The sequence below is a fragment of the Palaemon carinicauda genome, chromosome 18 (genome assembly GCF_036898095.1).
Source record: "Palaemon carinicauda isolate YSFRI2023 chromosome 18, ASM3689809v2, whole genome shotgun sequence".
Taxonomy (NCBI): Eukaryota; Metazoa; Arthropoda; class Malacostraca; order Decapoda; family Palaemonidae; genus Palaemon; species Palaemon carinicauda.
Window position 1 is genome coordinate 35,512,109 of NC_090742.1, and position 7,500 is coordinate 35,519,608.

The 7,500-nt window shown below is 35.1% G+C and overlaps 1 protein-coding gene across 2 annotated transcripts in view; it reads left to right on the forward strand.

Annotated features, from left to right (window-relative positions):
• Positions 1–7,500, forward strand: part of LOC137657040 (uncharacterized) — a 273,663-nt gene that overhangs the window by 115,899 nt on the left and 150,264 nt on the right. The window lies entirely within an intron of this gene.

Below are 7,500 nucleotides of genomic sequence, written 5' to 3' on the forward strand. Positions count from 1 at the left end.
GTAAGATTATTAACTAGTCGAGGCCTTTCCCGATTTGATGGTATGTACAGTATATATTTAGGACAAATGAACCACTGCGTCTCTCTCTCTCTCTCTCTCTCTCTCTCTCTCTCTCTCTCAGGTAGAACTCACGACAGTCGACTAACAGCTAGGTACAGTGCTTAAGATTTAAGACACACTCACACCAGCTTGGGAAACGATTTGATGATCTTTTACTGCTCACTCAGTTTGTGGTCTGAGAATGCTGCACTGCACCAAAAGACCAGAGAAGACATAAATCGAAAGATTAAACTCGCGAAGACGAGTGACGAAGTTGATAAATGTGAAGTTAAAAGGGTTTAAATTTTGCTGGTCTCTAATTTCCGGTAGTCACGCTTTACTCACATAAACAAACAAACGCACACATACAAACAAAGAAAAATCACATAATATCCCTCTCTTTCATGACCTTTCCAGAGAGGAGATTAATCTGGGAGATTGGAAAAGGGAACACTGAGAAAGTTCGGATGCAACTTTAGAATTCAATTGCTTCTCCAAAATTAGATTTATAGAAAACCTTGAGACGAGAGAGCAGGGAAAGTTTAGAAAGGATATTTTCTAGTTCAGTCTAAAATCTGAAGCACATGCAAACAAGTTCAATAACATACGAAGAATGTTAAGAAGATACAGATACATATACGGACTGAGCTTTCATAAATACTGATTTGGTTATCTTTAATAGCGTGGTTCCTTCTCATAGAGGTTGCTTTCTGGTACGAGATGCCTTTTCATAGTTTTATATCGCAGTCACCAATTTACCTTATTATAATATTATTCTAATTCTTTTCATATGGCCGCAAAATTATGTAAAAATCTTTTGGGTGACCCAAATAGAATGATTTGTTTAATATTATTGCAAAGAAATGAAATAAACTGCGGTTACTTTTGCCTTTGTGCGAAACAATGAATACACACACACACACACACACACACAGAGAGAGAGAGAGAGAGAGAGAGAGAGAGAGAGAGAGAGAGATGCACATTATTTTCACTTACTGTTTATTGTGCACTTACTCTCGAGTTACTTAGAATAACTCGCTTTATGGTTAAACTTTCTAGCTTAGTTTTCCTTACTAATTTGCTGACTTTTCATGAATTTTCAAACAAAAGAGATTTCCGAAAATGAATATATTTTCATCCCGGAGTCGTTTATATCTTATGGTCTAACTTTGCTCGTCGTCCGTGAAAATGGAAGGCAACTTTGCGGTGATGCAGAGAGAGAGAGAGAGAGAGAGAGAGAGAGAGAGAGAGAGATCACTTGTCTGTAACTATTAACCAGACAAAAGAAAAAGAAATCATTACTTATAGATATGACAAGCTAATAAACACACACACACACACACACACATATATATATATATATATATATATATATATATATATATATAGAGAGAGAGAGAGAGAGAGAGAGAGAGAGAGAGAGAGAGAGAGAGAGAGAGAGAGAGAGAGAGAGAGAGAGAGAGAGAGAGAGAGAGAATGATCTTCGGCTTACACAGACTGCTCTTTGCTTCGCATTAGAACAAAAAACCAAATACCATCAATTCCTCCGGTTTTATCGCATGGCACTGAATTGGAAACGCCTCCGACAACCCCAGCATTAGAAAAGGCTGCGAAGAAATAAGGAGCAGAAACGTGGCATGCATCTTCGAATCTGCTGCTAAAATCATGTTAAGCGTCTTCGACATCAGCTAATTTTCTTACCTCCGCCAGCGAATAGGCAAGGGGGGTTTTCAATCGTTATTGCCCTCACATAACAAAAAAGTTAGGGACGAAATTTAATGAAATATTGCATAAGAAAGGTTTATGAAGCATGAAGTTAATTATCTTTTGAGATTAAAGCGGATATTTTTTTCGTGTTTTGGGAAACGAGTTCGTTCATTGGCCGAGTTTTACTTATCTTTCTCTTCTCTTAAAAAGGCGCACCATGAGGTATGGTATAGAATTTAAGTTATCTAATGGCCATTATTTGAAATTAAAATGTTAGTAAGCATTGATAACCAAACAAAATGTTATGAGAAAGAATCATAACACTGAAAATGTTATAACGCTACTGAATCTTTCTTGTAGCGCAACTCATTTACTGATGAAAGCCAATCTCCATTAATTAACCAGAAACAATCATAAAGAAAATGATTAAAAGTCTATTGTTTCGAGAATAAGTTGAAGAAAATGTTAAAAATAAAAGAACAGAACAGCATATAACAAAGAATAAAGAATAACCATTTATTACTAATCGACACTGACAGGTATGTCAGTCCATATTTCAAAGCCAAGGAGGTAATAGATCAAAATAACTAGAAGGCAGTAATATCGGTAAGACCCATTAACTCCCCCCCCCCTTTAAAATGAGGATATTGATGCTTTGTAATGCTATCGTTCATAGTCAATCAAATGCATAGAAATATCCTCATAAAACTTTCCTATGGAAGATTTGTCGAACGACAACTTTTTAGAATTTCAGAAATCGTGCTAATGGAAAGGCTGAATAAGTCCTTTATAAGGATGGTTAAGCTTGATAAATCCTTAAGAAGGATAGGATAGAATAGGGTAGGAGAAGGATAGGATTGTGGTGGCGTGTAATGTCCTTGCCTAATGATCGCCAGACTGAGGTTCGAGTCCCGCTCAAACGCTGCAACCTCACCATCCTTGGGGGGTTTGGGGAAGCATACAGGTCTATCTGCTGAGTCATTAGCAGCTACTTGGTCCTAGGTTGGGTGGAGAGGGGGCTAGGGCGCTGATCATGTGTATATAAGGTCAGTCTCTAGGGCATAGTCTTGCTTGATAGGAATATCACTGTGCCTTGCCTCTGCCATTCATGAGCATCTTTTAAAGCCTTTAAAGGTGGTCTTGAACTTTTTCCAATGTATAAATATACTTCTCCTTATCATAGATGCCCAGTAAGTAGTATGTATACTTTACAGAATTTCTGAATCCCAGGTTCACTTATGTTACCAAAAATCTTTAAGTATAATTCATGCAATCTAAGTAATAGATCCCTAATGCTTTGAAAACAGCAATTTCCGTAGGCGTCATTAATGCATGTAAAAAAATGATATCTTAACTGACAAAAGACCGTGAAAGGGAGAAAGAAATCAAATGAAAATATAACCAAATGGATGGCTTTAGAATTTCACGTTAAACTTGAATAATAAACAAGGCTAAGCCGACGCAGTCTAAAATCGAATTGTAAACAATTTGTAAACTTAGCGGAAAGATCAAAGTCTTATGGTTTTCTTAGTTACAGCATCTAACGGTTGTTAACAAGAAGATAAAGAGGAGAAGAAAGAAGAGGATGAATAATTATATAAAGAGCACGTGAAGAAGCAGTATCTCAAAAAATTATATCAATGAAGTAAAGTTAGGTATTAAAAATCCAGTTCTATACCGTTGTATATTCTAAAAACAGGAGATTTTGCACTTTTTTCAGTGCCTCTTCAGCTGAAGAAACTGCGAAAGCTCCTGTGTTTTTATAATATACCAGATATATAACTGTATTTTTAATAGCCAAGATTCTTCGACACGTCATGGAGTTTTCTTCAAGCCAAAGAAGTAATGTTGTTATTTCTTTCGTGACAGATACCACGAAAATAGAATCAATGTCTTCCCGGTTTACAATACAATACAAAGTACATTAATTTCCCAGTTTTCAATCAATGTTACTCATCCATTGTCTTCCTAAAGCACCTGACACAACAATGAGCTATTTTACTCGAATGCATAACAAAATTCCGTGTAATATTGGACGCTAACATACCTCAGTGGCTACGTTATTCCTCCACCTGAAACCACCCTAAAAATATGATAGGGCACCAAACTGACTGGGGGATTAAACAGTGATGTCCAGTGGGTCAAGGGGCGAATGCTATAAATACTATTCGCGTTACATCTGTGTGACGTTGTAAGCGACAAGATGGGAAACTATTTTTACGAAATAATGCTCTTTGACAAACACTTTACCTACCGAAGAATGGTACTATTTATAAAAGTGAAGGTGTCATCTAAAAGCTGCTATGGCCTTCAGTAAGATATCAGACCTTGAAAATATTTGAAGGTAGAGTTGGGATAACAAGAAATGAAGCTTGTTAATAAACAGGATGTCTGGTTAGGCCATAACAGTCTAAATATTGGTGCAATAAGTTTATTGGGAACGAGAGCGCACAAGCTCAAGGACGAATGAATAGATTGCTAAAATATATCGTGAAATCTTATAGGTCCTGAGATGCAAACAATACAGGAATTATATCAGTAGCATATTGTTGAAAAGAAAGACTTATTTTAGCTAACGTTCTAAGAGAGAGAGAGAGAGAGAGAGAGAGAGAGAGAGAGAGAGAGAGAGAGAGAGACTTAACCTTTCCATCACTATTATTGGTTTACTAATACTGAAATGACACAAGTTATCGGTTATTATGCAATGTTTAATGTATACAATGCGTTGTAATATTGAGCTTAATGATATGACAAAACATCCGTTGACCTCCATTGGAACTCAGTTTATAATAACAATAAAAATAGTAATAATAATAATGAAAAAATGCAACTGTGATAAGAGGATTAAATATAATGGATAATTCAGATAGCAAGGAGAGAGAAAGACAAAGGGTAAACCCGGAAGAATTTTAGAAGACAACGAACCTCCTAGAATGAGAAGCTGCATAATACGCTAACTTGGAAGCGTCTTGTACTAGCGGCAGTGGTTCACGATGAGTTCCAAGAGTCGACAGAGTAAAAGGAAGTAAATCCGCGGTTTATGGTTCATATATTCAAAGGTTGCTCAAGAGCTGTAGGATCTACGAACAAGTATCGACCAGGGAGGACAAGGCAATGGCTTGTAATGACTCGGAAGGTAGACAAATGGGTAACCGACCCCCAACCCTCCCATTTCATTCCTACCTCAAAGGAACAAAAAGGTCGTGATATTATTTTTGAAATATATCAAGCCGTGAGAATGGCTTAGACTTGGGACTAACAAATAACTTGGTGCTGTCGTTTACAAGGCCACCATAATTGATTACGGGCTGTGATGATATAAAGCTTACATAAAACTGACATATATACTCCAAGACTGACAATCCTAACTGAATCACCTGGAATTATGTATCGTTCTAAAATAAAAAAAAAATAAAAAAAAAACCCTGATCAAAATATGAGGAAGAACGCGAGAAACCCTTCCAAACAAAAAACATGTTTATCACATGCTAAGCATATCAAGGCCAGCATCATATTAGCTGGGCTACAGGTTTCCATTAAACAGGCCACGATTTCGTGATTAATTCCATTTTAATCCTCTTACTGACACGTCCTGCAAATTTTGTGTTAAGAATCTTGGGGGCGCGTGGGTTTGGATTTCATTAGCGTTCACCTTTGTGGATACACCTGCTTAATATCAGTTTTCATGAATTACACCGATTTCCATTCACATTGAAAGAAGAAATAATTCAAAAAATCCAAGCACAATATATGTACTCTCAACTAAACACTTATTTCCTTCCATATTCAAGAATAAGACTATTCGTCCATCGCCATGCAAAACTGTTGTATGCGCATTTAATCGACATTCATTTTCTTCAAACTAATACAATTACACTACTTAACAGTCTACACTTATTTTCTATTTCATTTAAGCATGCACTAAATTCTCTTCAGGTTATAACATACATTTTTATTGCAGTAAATTTAAACATACTTAATTTTCTCCCCACTGAAGCACACGGTCGTTTTCCCCAGGCCATATTAAAACATGACAATTCCTCCACATTCAAACATACACGTTCAGATACGCTATTTTATTCCTCACTTCGCAAAACACTTACCGTACTTCCTCATACATGCAGATACGTACTAGTGTCATTTCAGAAGCAGTAAAACATATTTCCTTCCACAAACCGTAATGTACTTCTCAACATTCATACGCACCATATTTTTCACTGCAACGAAACAGTTACTTTCCTTCTCATGCAGATATATTCAAAGCACACAGTAAACTCACGTGCAATCTACTCATAGGATTAATCGCCACCACAAAGGATTGCAGAACCTTTATCTATTTTTGCTTTAGAGCGTTTATCGTCTATCTGCAAGCGTTCATGTGACCAAACAGTACATGCTTATGAACAACTTTTAAACAGGCAAGCAAGCAGTAATTGATCAATATTCATTAACAAATGCAGATATAAAATGTGTACTTGTGTAGTGATCCTTATACATAAGGAATTCCTTTTATATGAAAAAACATCATTCGTACATTAAAGCATGTACTCATTTTCTATTCATACACAGATTTTCTTTGCTTGAGCACAGGACCTCTTCAATTGAAACAAATCAATTTTAATAATAACAATAATTTTAAAAATAATAATACTCTTAATAATAGTAGTAATTATAATTCATAAAATCAACAAGAAAAAAAGCTACTTTGGATTTTCGTAATTGATACTTATAGCACACAACTGTTGATTTTTATTCAAAACATTAACTTTGTTTTGATCTCTGACGGTTATCACTTTGTAATGTAACATGAGATTTAAAATGAACGAGTTACAATTTGACAAATAAGTGCAAGGGTCTTTATAGACATTATGTCAAAATATAACGGTTTAATGCAAGGTTATAGGTCTTAAAAGTTAAGATTGAAGAACAATAGGTATGTATATAAAGTATATTCAGTACAAATAAGCATGCATGGTGTTTGGAATCATTTAGAGATTTGTCTCCAGCACCATGAAATTACATTCCAGTTTAGTCTTAAAAGTTTTCCCATTATCCCAAAAACTACCTGATATGGAAATGAGGAGAACTTTTGGAAATAACATTCCGTATTCATTTCTTGATATTATTTCGAGTGAATTCTTGATTGAAGCCCCCCTGATTAAAAAAATAAGACAGAAATAAAATGAAATATATAAATTATATATTATACGCAACAAATCAAAGAAACCAGCGCGCGCGCTCACACACCCCTACACACACATATATATTTATATATATACACACATATATATATATATGTGTGTGTGTATATATATATATAAGTATTTTTCAACAGTTCACTTAGAAGTCAAAAGAAAGCCTTATGCATTTGATACACCCACTTCTTCATTTATAATTTCTATAAGCATTTAGAAAGCAACCAATCTACATTACAAAATAAAAAAATATATTCCCTACAAAATTCGTGTAAAAAACATAACCTTCATAAAAAAGCCTGAAGTAACTGTAAAAATAAAATATAAAATTAAATTAACTGTAAATTGCATTACTCTCGTAGAACCAAATCTTTCTATATAATATTTTCCGGGATTATTTAACAATCACTTTACCAGAGAGAGAAAGAGAGAGAGTGTGTGAGAGAGAGAGAATTCTAATTAACTTAATGCATCTTAATCATTTGGCCAGTGCGATGAAGTGGAAGATTTAGGCTTAATCATGTAATACAACTAGGCCTTCATATTCATTGACCTGGTC